This window comes from Carettochelys insculpta, chromosome 2, assembly GCF_033958435.1.
Source record: "Carettochelys insculpta isolate YL-2023 chromosome 2, ASM3395843v1, whole genome shotgun sequence".
Lineage (NCBI taxonomy): Eukaryota > Metazoa > Chordata > Testudines > Carettochelyidae > Carettochelys > Carettochelys insculpta.
In genome coordinates, this window is record NC_134138.1 from 128,643,668 (window position 1) to 128,659,275 (window position 15,608).

General features: G+C 56.5%; 3 non-coding genes across 3 annotated transcripts; all 3 read left to right on the top strand.

Moving 5' to 3' along the window:
• Positions 1 to 2,920: 2,920 nt before the first annotated feature.
• Positions 2,921 to 3,009, top strand: TRNAY-GUA (transfer RNA tyrosine (anticodon GUA)). The gene is given in 2 exon segments: positions 2,921 to 2,957; positions 2,974 to 3,009. It is a non-coding gene; the product is annotated as a tRNA-Tyr (tRNA).
• A 3,875-nt stretch (positions 3,010 to 6,884) lies between these two features.
• On the top strand, positions 6,885 to 6,973 carry TRNAY-GUA (transfer RNA tyrosine (anticodon GUA)). The gene is given in 2 exon segments: positions 6,885 to 6,921; positions 6,938 to 6,973. It is a non-coding gene; the product is annotated as a tRNA-Tyr (tRNA).
• Positions 6,974 to 10,848: 3,875 nt separating this feature from the next.
• Positions 10,849 to 10,937, top strand: TRNAY-GUA (transfer RNA tyrosine (anticodon GUA)). Its single transcript is given in 2 exon segments — positions 10,849 to 10,885; positions 10,902 to 10,937. It is a non-coding gene; the product is annotated as a tRNA-Tyr (tRNA).
• The last annotated feature ends 4,671 nt before the right edge of the window (positions 10,938 to 15,608 follow it).

Genomic DNA, 15,608 nt, shown 5'->3' on the forward strand with positions numbered 1-15,608 from the left:
GTCTTCTTGAGACAACATGTGGGCGGCACGTAGGGTCACAGGCCTCTCTCCCCAGATTTCTGTCAAGGTTCACACCACAACATGGCCAGCCGTAGCCTTCTTCCACTGCGCGGGAGTTAAGGCAACAGGGGAGGGCTTCCAGATGCAGGCGGGCGGAGGGGGACGACAGGCATGACTCGGCTCACGGCTTTCAAGAGGTCGTCTCTTCCCCTTACTCTCCCTCCTCCCGCTAGCCTGTGGCCGGAACCAGCCGGTCCCTTCCTGCCCGTAGAAAGGCAGCTATCCTCTCCAAGATGCTGCTGGCCACCGACATAACCCAGCCACCTCTTGTCCCCTGGCCACACGGTGCACAGGCAGGGGTTAAGCACACGCGGTGAACTGTGCATCACGGCCCTGCGGGGGAGCCTGCCTACAGAGTCTGCAGTGCACCTGTCCACAGAGGTGGCTCAGCAGGGGAGGATGCCTCGGACACAGACAAGTCCTCAACTTCCTGGGGGCAAGACTTAGGCAGGGCTGGCACATGAAGTGGGTGCTAAGACCCTGCCCGGGGGGCTACCGCAAAGCCTGTGGAGGCGGAGCGTGAACAGGCTGCAAAGAGCTCCCAGCGCTCCAGAGCTTAGCCGAGGAGCACAGACTCTTCCTGTGGCTAGGCTCTGGCGCGTGCAGAGATTGGCTCTTCCTGGACAGCCACCTCAGGCCAGCGTTTCTTCAGCTCTTCACCACGCCGGCAGAGGCAGTGGGGGAAAGGAAAGGGTCTGCCTGCCTGCCAGCCTGCCCGACTAGTGGTTAACTGATTGCTCCGAACGGGGGCTGATCCTCTGCACAAGCGCTGGGCGCAGAACGCATCCTGCTGCAGACGCCTGGGGAGGATGTGGATGAGCAGCAGGGATGGGACACAGCTGGAGAGGAAGAGCATGTAAACATCAGGTGGGCGGGCAGCACAGGTGCCACATAACCGGCCACCTCCTCTCCACACTCACCACTGCTGCTTGGAAACGGGGCAGGGATGAGGAGCCTGCTGGCACACACCAGGCACTGCACTGATGGACCGGCAGGGGGAACGGCCAGCCCTGCACGCTGCAGCTTTGCCCAACCGTCAGCCTTGCACACTCGCCCCCATCATCATCCACAGGACACCCCACCTTTCACCGCTGCTGGATGGGCAGCTGCAAAGCAAGCATGAGGCCAGCATTAGGACTCACGTGTACACATGGAAGGGGAGAGACAGAAAATACAGGGCAAGTCGGGACACCCGCAGGACGGCTCACATGCAGGACCGACCCTTTCAAAACGCGGTATCTGGTCACCCTAGCTAAAACACAGTGTCCGCACGTAACTCCCAAAGCTCCCTTTGCAGGAGCGGATGCTAGGGGGCAGATGCGCCGGGGAGGACTTTCTTTCAGGTGGCAAGCAGGAGGGGAACACAGGGGGAGTAGAAACGGCCCTTCCGTCCCCGACAGTCCCTTCTCCTTCGAGGTCAAACGAGCGTCTCCGGTGCTGATGGCGGGCTCTTACGTTTGACGGAGAAGCAACGTCCGCGTTTCTGCGGTTTGCTCACTTTTCGGCCGTCCTTCCTCAGCGTCGTAGAGCACAGTTCAAGGAGCAGCGTGAGCGAGCAGTTCCATTTCTGTCACCTTGGGCCTTTGGTCCATCACATTTGGAGAGCTGCGATTTCTTTAGGCAAGCGTGACTGCACATAGCACGTAACAGGCTTCTGGCGCAGAACTGCTACCATCCGAATCTGGTGGAATTTCTCAGAAGGACCTGCAGGGCTCTCCGCAGACAGCGTGAACCTTTGCTTTTCTTGGCCCGCGCCCCCAACAGGCGGGCAGGGAGGCGACGCGTCCCCTTTACTTGCCTGCTTTTCTTCTTCTTGCGGTCACGATATCAGGCGCTAGGGATGTGTGGGTCCGCAAGGCAGGGGGCATGCTTGAATTTCTCTGATGGGCTCAGGAAAGACGTATTTTGTTTACACACAAGAAAGGGAGCGGGGTAGTTTGCCGCGTCACCTGTCCGCGTTGGGTGCAGGTCATGTCCCAAGTGCTCTGCAAGGCCAAAGGCAATCTTTTTAGGGGTGCGAAGAGATGTGCGGACAGGGGTTTGCGCTGAGTTGACAGTTTGTGTCGGAGAGGGGAAGGAAGCAACAGAAAAGGCATGGGGGATGAGCTCAAATGCTACTGTGCTCGCTGTGCATGTGAGAAGTAGCAGGATGGATGCCTGCATCCTCCAAACAGCCGTGTCTTTCTTCTCCACCCACATCCGTCACAGACTTATGACTGTGCAGAACGGGGCGCTGCCGGACGCTTTAGGGTGAGGATTCTGCTCGGAGGGAGTGAAAGGAGCAGCTTCCCTTCCAGGAGAGCGCAAGCCTGAGTTCTTATCATTTCAAAGGCTCCTTGTGTGTGTTGTCCTCAGGTAGAGGCCTGGGAAGCCGAGTCAGCTGTGAAAGCAGGAATGTGTCGGTCACACAGGAAGGCGAAGGGCAATGGACTGAAAAAATGTCATGACTTCAAGCGTCCTTTCGAGCCGGGCAGAAGGATCCGGCGTCAGACACGTTTGCCGTTGCTCCTACTTCCCTCTTCTGCGCCAGAATGGGGGGCGCGGAGGGGTGGGGCGGTGCGTACAGTGTGCTGCGCCTGCTCGAGACGATCTCAGGGCCCTTGCGGGTCAGCGAGGGCCGGGGCAAGAAGTTGCGGTATCCCAGCCAGCAGGCAGGGCTGGCGTCACCCACCCTTGGCTTCCCTTCTTCCTAGGCAGCTGCCCACAGCTGAGGCAGCCATGAGGATGGGAGAGCTACGTGTCTGTGGCTCGTTCCTGTCCGAGGGCGGGGCACAGGCAAGCCTATAATTAGCTCTTAGTGCCAGAGGGACTTCTTCCTCCCTGGCACTTTGAGTCACTTGGACAGCCTCCTTGCTGGGCTCCTTCGATAGCTCAGCTGGTAGAGCGGAGGACTGTAGTCTTCTTTCCTTGGCTATCCTTAGGTCGCTGGTTCAACTCCGGCTCGAAGGAGTGGGCTTTTGTTTCCGTCAGTACAGCCTCTTCTTTAGGCCTTCTCTTCATCGCGCGGTGGATCGACGCTGCAGCGATCGCTCTGCCGGCGCTGGATTTATCCCGTTTCCTTAGGCGCGATAAATTGATCTCCGAGCGCTCTCCCGTCGCCTCCGATACTCCACCAGGGTGAGAAAACTAGCCAGAGTCAATGGGAGAGCAGCCCCCGCTGGCCTTACTGCACACACCATAGGGCGGCAAGTACGCCGACCTCAGCTACGCCATTTGCGCAGCTGAGCTTCCGTAGGTTCCATTGGAGGTGGGGACTGAGCGTGGACAAGGCCTTAGAGCTCCCCTGCTGGCCACTGCCATGTTTGACTCCGCGCGTGCAAGGCTGGCCGCTGGTAATGTGCTCTATTGGAAGCACCACTTCCTACTACTTTCATCCACCACACCTGCTTCCAAATACCAAGGCCACTGTTTATCGCTTGATCGGCACACTTCCTTTTCTTCACCTCCCGCGCTCCCTGCCTACGCATCCAGCTGTCGACCTCGGGCCTCACAAGTACCATTTAGCCCCCTGCTGGCAGGGCGCCTTCCACATAACACTAGCGTGACCGTATTTCCCTCTGCTGAATATGGGACACCTGCTCCAGTTACTTCTAATCAAGCAAGTTCAACAGCAAGCAGTACTATGCGGTACAAAAGTTCAAATTAACATCGAGTTCACCGAGACCCTATTAAAAAGAAAAGCTGAGCAGCTGGAGCCTCTTTCTTTACCTTCTGATCTCTACGGCTGGCGCAGGGAGGGGCCTCACACACGCATACAAACACACACGCACTCCCGTACACCTCTCGCACATCAAGATGCGGCTCGCCGACTGGCCTGACCCAACCCTCCCTGTCCAGTGCTCTTCACCCTCCATGCCCACCTGGGCTCCCAGGACAGACCCGCCTCTCTAGGACCTGGTGCTGCGTCTTCTTGAGACAACATGTGGGCGGCACGTAGGGTCACAGGCCTCTCTCCCCAGATTTCTGTCAAGGTTCACACCACAACATGGCCAGCCGTAGCCTTCTTCCACTGCGCGGGAGTTAAGGCAACAGGGGAGGGCTTCCAGATGCAGGCGGGCGGAGGGGGACGACAGGCATGACTCGGCTCACGGCTTTCAAGAGGTCGTCTCTTCCCCTTACTCTCCCTCCTCCCGCTAGCCTGTGGCCGGAACCAGCCGGTCCCTTCCTGCCCGTAGAAAGGCAGCTATCCTCTCCAAGATGCTGCTGGCCACCGACATAACCCAGCCACCTCTTGTCCCCTGGCCACACGGTGCACAGGCAGGGGTTAAGCACACGCGGTGAACTGTGCATCACGGCCCTGCGGGGGAGCCTGCCTACAGAGTCTGCAGTGCACCTGTCCACAGAGGTGGCTCAGCAGGGGAGGATGCCTCGGACACAGACAAGTCCTCAACTTCCTGGGGGCAAGACTTAGGCAGGGCTGGCACATGAAGTGGGTGCTAAGACCCTGCCCGGGGGGCTACCGCAAAGCCTGTGGAGGCGGAGCGTGAACAGGCTGCAAAGAGCTCCCAGCGCTCCAGAGCTTAGCCGAGGAGCACAGACTCTTCCTGTGGCTAGGCTCTGGCGCGTGCAGAGATTGGCTCTTCCTGGACAGCCCCCTCAGGCCAGCGGGTCTTCAGCTCTTCACCACGCCGGCAGAGGCAGTGGGGGAAAGGAAAGGGTCTGCCTGCCTGCCAGCCTGCCCGACTAGTGGTTAACTGATTGCTCCGAACGGGGGCTGATCCTCTGCACAAGCGCTGGGCGCAGAACGCATCCTGCTGCAGACGCCTGGGGAGGATGTGGATGAGCAGCAGGGATGGGACACAGCTGGAGAGGAAGAGCATGTAAACATCAGGTGGGCGGGCAGCACAGGTGCCACATAACCGGCCACCTCCTCTCCACACTCACCACTGCTGCTTGGAAACGGGGCAGGGATGAGGAGCCTGCTGGCACACACCAGGCACTGCACTGATGGACCGGCAGGGGGAACGGCCAGCCCTGCACGCTGCAGCTTTGCCCAACCGTCAGCCTTGCACACTCGCCCCCATCATCATCCACAGGACACCCCACCTTTCACCGCTGCTGGATGGGCAGCTGCAAAGCAAGCATGAGGCCAGCATTAGGACTCACGTGTACACATGGAAGGGGAGAGACAGAAAATACAGGGCAAGTCGGGACACCCGCAGGACGGCTCACATGCAGGACCGACCCTTTCAAAACGCGGTATCTGGTCACCCTAGCTAAAACACAGTGTCCGCACGTAACTCCCAAAGCTCCCTTTGCAGGAGCGGATGCTAGGGGGCAGATGCGCCGGGGAGGACTTTCTTTCAGGTGGCAAGCAGGAGGGGAACACAGGGGGAGTAGAAACGGCCCTTCCGTCCCCGACAGTCCCTTCTCCTTCGAGGTCAAACGAGCGTCTCCGGTGCTGATGGCGGGCTCTTACGTTTGACGGAGAAGCAACGTCCGCGTTTCTGCGGTTTGCTCACTTTTCGGCCGTCCTTCCTCAGCGTCGTAGAGCACAGTTCAAGGAGCAGCGTGAGCGAGCAGTTCCATTTCTGTCACCTTGGGCCTTTGGTCCATCACATTTGGAGAGCTGCGATTTCTTTAGGCAAGCGTGACTGCACATAGCACGTAACAGGCTTCTGGCGCAGAACTGCTACCATCCGAATCTGGTGGAATTTCTCAGAAGGACCTGCAGGGTTCTCCGCAGACAGCGTGAACCTTTGCTTTTCTTGGCCCGCGCCCCCAACAGGCGGGCAGGGAGGCGACGCGTCCCCTTTACTTGCCTGCTTTTCTTCTTCTTGCGGTCACGATATCAGGCGCTAGGGATGTGTGGGTCCGCAAGGCAGGGGGCATGCTTGAATTTCTCTGATGGGCTCAGGAAAGACGTATTTTGTTTACACACAAGAAAGGGAGCGGGGTAGTTTGCCGCGTCACCTGTCCGCGTTGGGTGCAGGTCATGTCCCAAGTGCTCTGCAAGGCCAAAGGCAATCTTTTTAGGGGTGCGAAGAGATGTGCGGACAGGGGTTTGCGCTGAGTTGACAGTTTGTGTCGGAGAGGGGAAGGAAGCAACAGAAAAGGCATGGGGGATGAGCTCAAATGCTACTGTGCTCGCTGTGCATGTGAGAAGTAGCAGGATGGATGCCTGCATCCTCCAAACAGCCGTGTCTTTCTTCTCCACCCACATCCGTCACAGACTTATGACTGTGCAGAACGGGGCGCTGCCGGACGCTTTAGGGTGAGGATTCTGCTCGGAGGGAGTGAAAGGAGCAGCTTCCCTTCCAGGAGAGCGCAAGCCTGAGTTCTTATCATTTCAAAGGCTCCTTGTGTGTGTTGTCCTCAGGTAGAGGCCTGGGAAGCCGAGTCAGCTGTGAAAGCAGGAATGTGTCGGTCACACAGGAAGGCGAAGGGCAATGGACTGAAAAAATGTCATGACTTCAAGCGTCCTTTCGAGCCGGGCAGAAGGATCCGGCGTCAGACACGTTTGCCGTTGCTCCTACTTCCCTCTTCTGCGCCAGAATGGGGGGCGCGGAGGGGTGGGGCGGTGCGTACAGTGTGCTGCGCCTGCTCGAGACGATCTCAGGGCCCTTGCGGGTCAGCGAGGGCCGGGGCAAGAAGTTGCGGTATCCCAGCCAGCAGGCAGGGCTGGCGTCACCCACCCTTGGCTTCCCTTCTTCCTAGGCAGCTGCCCACAGCTGAGGCAGCCATGAGGATGGGAGAGCTACGTGTCTGTGGCTCGTTCCTGTCCGAGGGCGGGGCACAGGCAAGCCTATAATTAGCTCTTAGTGCCAGAGGGACTTCTTCCTCCCTGGCACTTTGAGTCACTTGGACAGCCTCCTTGCTGGGCTCCTTCGATAGCTCAGCTGGTAGAGCGGAGGACTGTAGTCTTCTTTCCTTGGCTATCCTTAGGTCGCTGGTTCAACTCCGGCTCGAAGGAGTGGGCTTTTGTTTCCGTCAGTACAGCCTCTTCTTTAGGCCTTCTCTTCATCGCGCGGTGGATCGACGCTGCAGCGATCGCTCTGCCGGCGCTGGATTTATCCCGTTTCCTTAGGCGCGATAAATTGATCTCCGAGCGCTCTCCCGTCGCCTCCGATACTCCACCAGGGTGAGAAAACTAGCCAGAGTCAATGGGAGAGCAGCCCCCGCTGGCCTTACTGCACACACCATAGGGCGGCAAGTACGCCGACCTCAGCTACGCCATTTGCGCAGCTGAGCTTCCGTAGGTTCCATTGGAGGTGGGGACTGAGCGTGGACAAGGCCTTAGAGCTCCCCTGCTGGCCACTGCCATGTTTGACTCCGCGCGTGCAAGGCTGGCCGCTGGTAATGTGCTCTATTGGAAGCACCACTTCCTACTACTTTCATCCACCACACCTGCTTCCAAATACCAAGGCCACTGTTTATCGCTTGATCGGCACACTTCCTTTTCTTCACCTCCCGCGCTCCCTGCCTACGCATCCAGCTGTCGACCTCGGGCCTCACAAGTACCATTTAGCCCCCTGCTGGCAGGGCGCCTTCCACATAACACTAGCGTGACCGTATTTCCCTCTGCTGAATATGGGACACCTGCTCCAGTTACTTCTAATCAAGCAAGTTCAACAGCAAGCAGTACTATGCGGTACAAAAGTTCAAATTAACATCGAGTTCACCGAGACCCTATTAAAAAGAAAAGCTGAGCAGCTGGAGCCTCTTTCTTTACCTTCTGATCTCTACGGCTGGCGCAGGGAGGGGCCTCACACACGCATACAAACACACACGCACTCCCGTACACCTCTCGCACATCAAGATGCGGCTCGCCGACTGGCCTGACCCAACCCTCCCTGTCCAGTGCTCTTCACCCTCCATGCCCACCTGGGCTCCCAGGACAGACCCGCCTCTCTAGGACCTGGTGCTGCGTCTTCTTGAGACAACATGTGGGCGGCACGTAGGGTCACAGGCCTCTCTCCCCAGATTTCTGTCAAGGTTCACACCACAACATGGCCAGCCGTAGCCTTCTTCCACTGCGCGGGAGTTAAGGCAACAGGGGAGGGCTTCCAGATGCAGGCGGGCGGAGGGGGACGACAGGCATGACTCGGCTCACGGCTTTCAAGAGGTCGTCTCTTCCCCTTACTCTCCCTCCTCCCGCTAGCCTGTGGCCGGAACCAGCCGGTCCCTTCCTGCCCGTAGAAAGGCAGCTATCCTCTCCAAGATGCTGCTGGCCACCGACATAACCCAGCCACCTCTTGTCCCCTGGCCACACGGTGCACAGGCAGGGGTTAAGCACACGCGGTGAACTGTGCATCACGGCCCTGCGGGGGAGCCTGCCTACAGAGTCTGCAGTGCACCTGTCCACAGAGGTGGCTCAGCAGGGGAGGATGCCTCGGACACAGACAAGTCCTCAACTTCCTGGGGGCAAGACTTAGGCAGGGCTGGCACATGAAGTGGGTGCTAAGACCCTGCCCGGGGGGCTACCGCAAAGCCTGTGGAGGCGGAGCGTGAACAGGCTGCAAAGAGCTCCCAGCGCTCCAGAGCTTAGCCGAGGAGCACAGACTCTTCCTGTGGCTAGGCTCTGGCGCGTGCAGAGATTGGCTCTTCCTGGACAGCCCCCTCAGGCCAGCGGGTCTTCAGCTCTTCACCACGCCGGCAGAGGCAGTGGGGGAAAGGAAAGGGTCTGCCTGCCTGCCAGCCTGCCCGACTAGTGGTTAACTGATTGCTCCGAACGGGGGCTGATCCTCTGCACAAGCGCTGGGCGCAGAACGCATCCTGCTGCAGACGCCTGGGGAGGATGTGGATGAGCAGCAGGGATGGGACACAGCTGGAGAGGAAGAGCATGTAAACATCAGGTGGGCGGGCAGCACAGGTGCCACATAACCGGCCACCTCCTCTCCACACTCACCACTGCTGCTTGGAAACGGGGCAGGGATGAGGAGCCTGCTGGCACACACCAGGCACTGCACTGATGGACCGGCAGGGGGAACGGCCAGCCCTGCACGCTGCAGCTTTGCCCAACCGTCAGCCTTGCACACTCGCCCCCATCATCATCCACAGGACACCCCACCTTTCACCGCTGCTGGATGGGCAGCTGCAAAGCAAGCATGAGGCCAGCATTAGGACTCACGTGTACACATGGAAGGGGAGAGACAGAAAATACAGGGCAAGTCGGGACACCCGCAGGACGGCTCACATGCAGGACCGACCCTTTCAAAACGCAGTATCTGGTCACCCTAGCTAAAACACAGTGTCCGCACGTAACTCCCAAAGCTCCCTTTGCAGGAGCGGATGCTAGGGGGCAGATGCGCCGGGGAGGACTTTCTTTCAGGTGGCAAGCAGGAGGGGAACACAGGGGGAGTAGAAACGGCCCTTCCGTCCCCGACAGTCCCTTCTCCTTCGAGGTCAAACGAGCGTCTCCGGTGCTGATGGCGGGCTCTTACGTTTGACGGAGAAGCAACGTCCGCGTTTCTGCGGTTTGCTCACTTTTCGGCCGTCCTTCCTCAGCGTCGTAGAGCACAGTTCAAGGAGCAGCGTGAGCGAGCAGTTCCATTTCTGTCACCTTGGGCCTTTGGTCCATCACATTTGGAGAGCTGCGATTTCTTTAGGCAAGCGTGACTGCACATAGCACGTAACAGGCTTCTGGCGCAGAACTGCTACCATCCGAATCTGGTGGAATTTCTCAGAAGGACCTGCAGGGTTCTCCGCAGACAGCGTGAACCTTTGCTTTTCTTGGCCCGCGCCCCCAACAGGCGGGCAGGGAGGCGACGCGTCCCCTTTACTTGCCTGCTTTTCTTCTTCTTGCGGTCACGATATCAGGCGCTAGGGATGTGTGGGTCCGCAAGGCAGGGGGCATGCTTGAATTTCTCTGATGGGCTCAGGAAAGACGTATTTTGTTTACACACAAGAAAGGGAGCGGGGTAGTTTGCCGCGTCACCTGTCCGCGTTGGGTGCAGGTCATGTCCCAAGTGCTCTGCAAGGCCAAAGGTAATCTTTTTAGGGGTGCGAAGAGATGTGCGGACAGGGGTTTGCGCTGAGTTGACAGTTTGTGTCGGAGAGGGGAAGGAAGCAACAGAAAAGGCATGGGGGATGAGCTCAAATGCTACTGTGCTCGCTGTGCATGTGAGAAGTAGCAGGATGGATGCCTGCATCCTCCAAACAGCCGTGTCTTTCTTCTCCACCCACATCCGTCACAGACTTATGACTGTGCAGAACGGGGCGCTGCCGGACGCTTTAGGGTGAGGATTCTGCTCGGAGGGAGTAAAAGGAGCAGCTTCCCTTCCAGGAGAGCGCAAGCCTGAGTTCTTATCATTTCAAAGGCTCCTTGTGTGTGTTGTCCTCAGGTAGAGGCCTGGGAAGCCGAGTCAGCTGTGAAAGCAGGAATGTGTCGGTCACACAGGAAGGCGAAGGGCAATGGACTGAAAAAATGTCATGACTTCAAGCGTCCTTTCGAGCCGGGCAGAAGGATCCGGCGTCAGACACGTTTGCCGTTGCTCCTACTTCCCTCTTCTGCGCCAGAATGGGGGGCGCGGAGGGGTGGGGCGGTGCGTACAGTGTGCTGCGCCTGCTCGAGACGATCTCAGGGCCCTTGCGGGTCAGCGAGGGCCGGGGCAAGAAGTTGCGGTATCCCAGCCAGCAGGCAGGGCTGGCGTCACCCACCCTTGGCTTCCCTTCTTCCTAGGCAGCTGCCCACAGCTGAGGCAGCCATGAGGATGGGAGAGCTACGTGTCTGTGGCTCGTTCCTGTCCGAGGGCGGGGCACAGGCAAGCCTATAATTAGCTCTTAGTGCCAGAGGGACTTCTTCCTCCCTGGCACTTTGAGTCACTTGGACAGCCTCCTTGCTGGGCTCCTTCGATAGCTCAGCTGGTAGAGCGGAGGACTGTAGTCTTCTTTCCTTGGCTATCCTTAGGTCGCTGGTTCAACTCCGGCTCGAAGGAGTGGGCTTTTGTTTCCGTCAGTACAGCCTCTTCTTTAGGCCTTCTCTTCATCGCGCGGTGGATCGACGCTGCAGCGATCGCTCTGCCGGCGCTGGATTTATCCCGTTTCCTTAGGCGCGATAAATTGATCTCCGAGCGCTCTCCCGTCGCCTCCGATACTCCACCAGGGTGAGAAAACTAGCCAGAGTCAATGGGAGAGCAGCCCCCGCTGGCCTTACTGCACACACCATAGGGCGGCAAGTACGCCGACCTCAGCTACGCCATTTGCGCAGCTGAGCTTCCGTAGGTTCCATTGGAGGTGGGGACTGAGCGTGGACAAGGCCTTAGAGCTCCCCTGCTGGCCACTGCCATGTTTGACTCCGCGCGTGCAAGGCTGGCCGCTGGTAATGTGCTCTATTGGAAGCACCACTTCCTACTACTTTCATCCACCACACCTGCTTCCAAATACCAAGGCCACTGTTTATCGCTTGATCGGCACACTTCCTTTTCTTCACCTCCCGCGCTCCCTGCCTACGCATCCAGCTGTCGACCTCGGGCCTCACAAGTACCATTTAGCCCCCTGCTGGCAGGGCGCCTTCCACATAACACTAGCGTGACCGTATTTCCCTCTGCTGAATATGGGACACCTGCTCCAGTTACTTCTAATCAAGCAAGTTCAACAGCAAGCAGTACTATGCGGTACAAAAGTTCAAATTAACATCGAGTTCACCGAGACCCTATTAAAAAGAAAAGCTGAGCAGCTGGAGCCTCTTTCTTTACCTTCTGATCTCTACGGCTGGCGCAGGGAGGGGCCTCACACACGCATACAAACACACACGCACTCCCGTACACCTCTCGCACATCAAGATGCGGCTCGCCGACTGGCCTGACCCAACCCTCCCTGTCCAGTGCTCTTCACCCTCCATGCCCACCTGGGCTCCCAGGACAGACCCGCCTCTCTAGGACCTGGTGCTGCGTCTTCTTGAGACAACATGTGGGCGGCACGTAGGGTCACAGGCCTCTCTCCCCAGATTTCTGTCAAGGTTCACACCACAACATGGCCAGCCGTAGCCTTCTTCCACTGCGCGGGAGTTAAGGCAACAGGGGAGGGCTTCCAGATGCAGGCGGGCGGAGGGGGACGACAGGCATGACTCGGCTCACGGCTTTCAAGAGGTCGTCTCTTCCCCTTACTCTCCCTCCTCCCGCTAGCCTGTGGCCGGAACCAGCCGGTCCCTTCCTGCCCGTAGAAAGGCAGCTATCCTCTCCAAGATGCTGCTGGCCACCGACATAACCCAGCCACCTCTTGTCCCCTGGCCACACGGTGCACAGGCAGGGGTTAAGCACACGCGGTGAACTGTGCATCACGGCCCTGCGGGGGAGCCTGCCTACAGAGTCTGCAGTGCACCTGTCCACAGAGGTGGCTCAGCAGGGGAGGATGCCTCGGACACAGACAAGTCCTCAACTTCCTGGGGGCAAGACTTAGGCAGGGCTGGCACATGAAGTGGGTGCTAAGACCCTGCCCGGGGGGCTACCGCAAAGCCTGTGGAGGCGGAGCGTGAACAGGCTGCAAAGAGCTCCCAGCGCTCCAGAGCTTAGCCGAGGAGCACAGACTCTTCCTGTGGCTAGGCTCTGGCGCGTGCAGAGATTGGCTCTTCCTGGACAGCCACCTCAGGCCAGCGTTTCTTCAGCTCTTCACCATGCCGGCAGTGCAGAAAGGGGCGCTGCCGTACGCTTTAGTGTGAGGATTTTTCTCGGAGGGGTTTGTGCTGTGTTGACACTCTCCATGCCCAGCTGGCCTCCCAGGACAGACCTAAGTCTCTCGTATCTGTCACTGCGTCTTCTTGAGGCAAGACATGAGAGGGTACGTAGGGTCAGATGCTCACACTAGAATATGGCCAGCAGTCCTGCCTGTACTGTGTGGGAGGGAAGGTAACGGGGAATGTTTGAATTCCTGAGTAAAATATGTAAGCGGGTATTTAATCGTCTGGAGTGCTAACACAATTTGTTAACTCATGCGTGATGAGCTCCTTGCTGAAGAAGTTTTTTTGTGAAATCATATTGTAAATTCTATTTCTATGACGTGGTTTCTTCCTGGGCAGATGCACTTTCAGTGTTCCAGCATCCCAGTATTTTTCACTTGTTTTCACAGGAACTTAGATATCTTTCATTTATTACACAGTGTCACTTACTCTGTGTCAGGTTTGGGTTCTTGAGTTGTGAGAGAAATGTGTATGGTGATGAAGCATTTCGCACTGTGTTTTCATCAGTTTAAGTTACTGGGGTTTTAGAAATACAGGGAGCTTGGTATCTGCATGTTGTTCTCGTCTCATCTCCTCAGTGGTTATAAATATAAGTGAAAAAGATTGGATTCTCTGATGGAAATCATTAATGTATTATTTTGTGAGAGTAGAGGGACAGTATTTCCAAAGTAAGTTCTTACTGTAGCTGCTCAAAAAAACAAGTGTTGACATTGTCAGTTTTGCCAACTATCCTCAGTTTAATTAACTAAATTACACTTTTTTTGAAAGAGGGTTGAGAGAGCTCCATGCTCTGAGCCCCTCAGGAATCCTGATGCTTTGCTCTGGGCCCCACACACCCCAGCCTTGATTCCTGTACTTCAATGTCACCAGCACTCTGGCCTAGCTGCTGTACCCCTTACACATTCCAATCCTGCACCGTGAGCACCTCATTTTCCTCACCTCTGACTCCTGCGCTCCCACATCCCCTGCCCACTGCTCTGAACCTCCAGTGTTCAATCCCATAATTTTTGAAGTATTTCTAATAGACTCATAGATTTGTTTCGCATTTTAAAGCTGAGTTATTTGTGGATAATATGCATTTTGATGTGTTCAGTATCTTGAGTTGTTAGCTCAGATAATACAGGTACTCCAAGAGTAGTAGTCATTTTGTTTTTTTCTGATTTCATATTAAATAAACATTGTAAGCATTGCTCCTTGTTCATTATCCATTTTTTAATATATTTTCTTCGATGGACTGTTTACAATGGGGGAGGAGGGAGAGAGAGAGAGAGAGAGGTTTGTTTTTTGTACTGGTGATGCACGTCCACACGCTACCTCAGTACTGGTGTTGCACATTAGAAATTTCTACACCCCCGCCCCGCCAAAAGAAAATTCAACCCATCCAATAATGGAAAATCTTAGAGGGAACAGCACTCCCCTGCCCTTCCCAGTGCACGGTTGGCACTGAGGTGTAGCTAGAAGAGCCAACGTGCACAGCAGTCCGGACCCTGGTGTGCAGGTGAGGTTGAAGGAGGGAGAGAAGTAGGTAAGCAGGACTCCCACCCCCATGTGCACAGGAGTGGCTACTGGCAGCACGGTTGCTGGGGAAGAGAGGCAGGGACAGGCTGGTTGGAAGGGTAAGGGGGACAGAGCCTGCTGGAAAGCCAGGGCTGGGGACATGAACTGCTAGGGGTGGTGGTCCACACTTTTAAAATAAAATGCACCCCCTCCCAGAAATTCCTGCATGCAGGCCTGTCGACCTAGCACCGCAAGCCCCTGCTCCAGGTCACAACCCCCTTCTTCACAAACTCCTTCTCAGATCCCATACCCTTTCATGAACAAAAAGAAGTCTTGTGGCTCCTTATAGACTAACAGATATTTTGGAGCATAAGCTTTCGTGAGCAAAGACCTGATTCATCAGATGCATCTGATGAAGTGGGTCTTTGCCCACAAAAGCTTATGCTCCAAAATATCTGTTAGCCTATAAAGTGCCACAAGATTTCTTGTTGTTCTCAAAGCTACAGACTAACATGGGTACCTCCCTGATACTTGTCACTATGCAATACCCTTTTATGCATCCCAATCCCCTATCCTGAGTTCTCTTCTACACCTAATCCCCATTCCCAGACCCTGCACCCCCTCCAGAGAAAAACTCACCAAAATCTTGGTGTCCCCCCCGCCCATGAAACATTATAGCCTACCTTTGCTGAAGACACTGCATTACCTACATTGTCTGTCTTGTCATTTTCATGGCAGGAGCCCTGACTCTGACAAGAAAACCAGGCAGCCAGAGCCCAGCTTCTCCCCTTAGCCCTCCTCAGAAAGCTGGATGGCTGGACTGTTCCCAGCTAGGAGCTGGGGCAAGAAGTCCTAGGTGGCTTGAATCCAGTCACTGAGGCCAAGAAGTCCCTGGGTGTCCTCCCACCCCACTCCCAGCACATAATGGTGAACTGGGACGGGGTGGGGTGGACCCCAGTGCCATATGGTGCAGTAGAGGTCCTGGCAGGGAGCTACTGCCCCTCTTAGATCTGTGGGAGGGTTCCTGGTGAGGAAGGGCACAACCAACCCACAGAGGGTAGTGTTGACATGACATGCACCACCACAACAATTCCTGCAGTGGCCATGTAAGCCATGTTCTCTGTAAGCTGAGTGCATGGGTCCATTCAGGAGAGATTCAGGGGCCTCCCAGTTGATTAGCAGAGCACCAGCAGCAGACAGAATGTGTTTCTACTGGTGGTGCACATCTATATATGCCTTGGTGCACATTACAAAATTTACTCCCCCCATGGATGGAAAAAATAAGCAGGAACACAGGCTGTAAGCCCAGCTACATTAGTGCAGACATACCCTTGGAGCGTGGTCTGGTTTGGAGAATGAGTGCAGAACTGGTCTTCCACCGTAATCCCCCTCTAAAGGATACTGCATTTTCTGCCCTCCCCCCCACACATCCTGA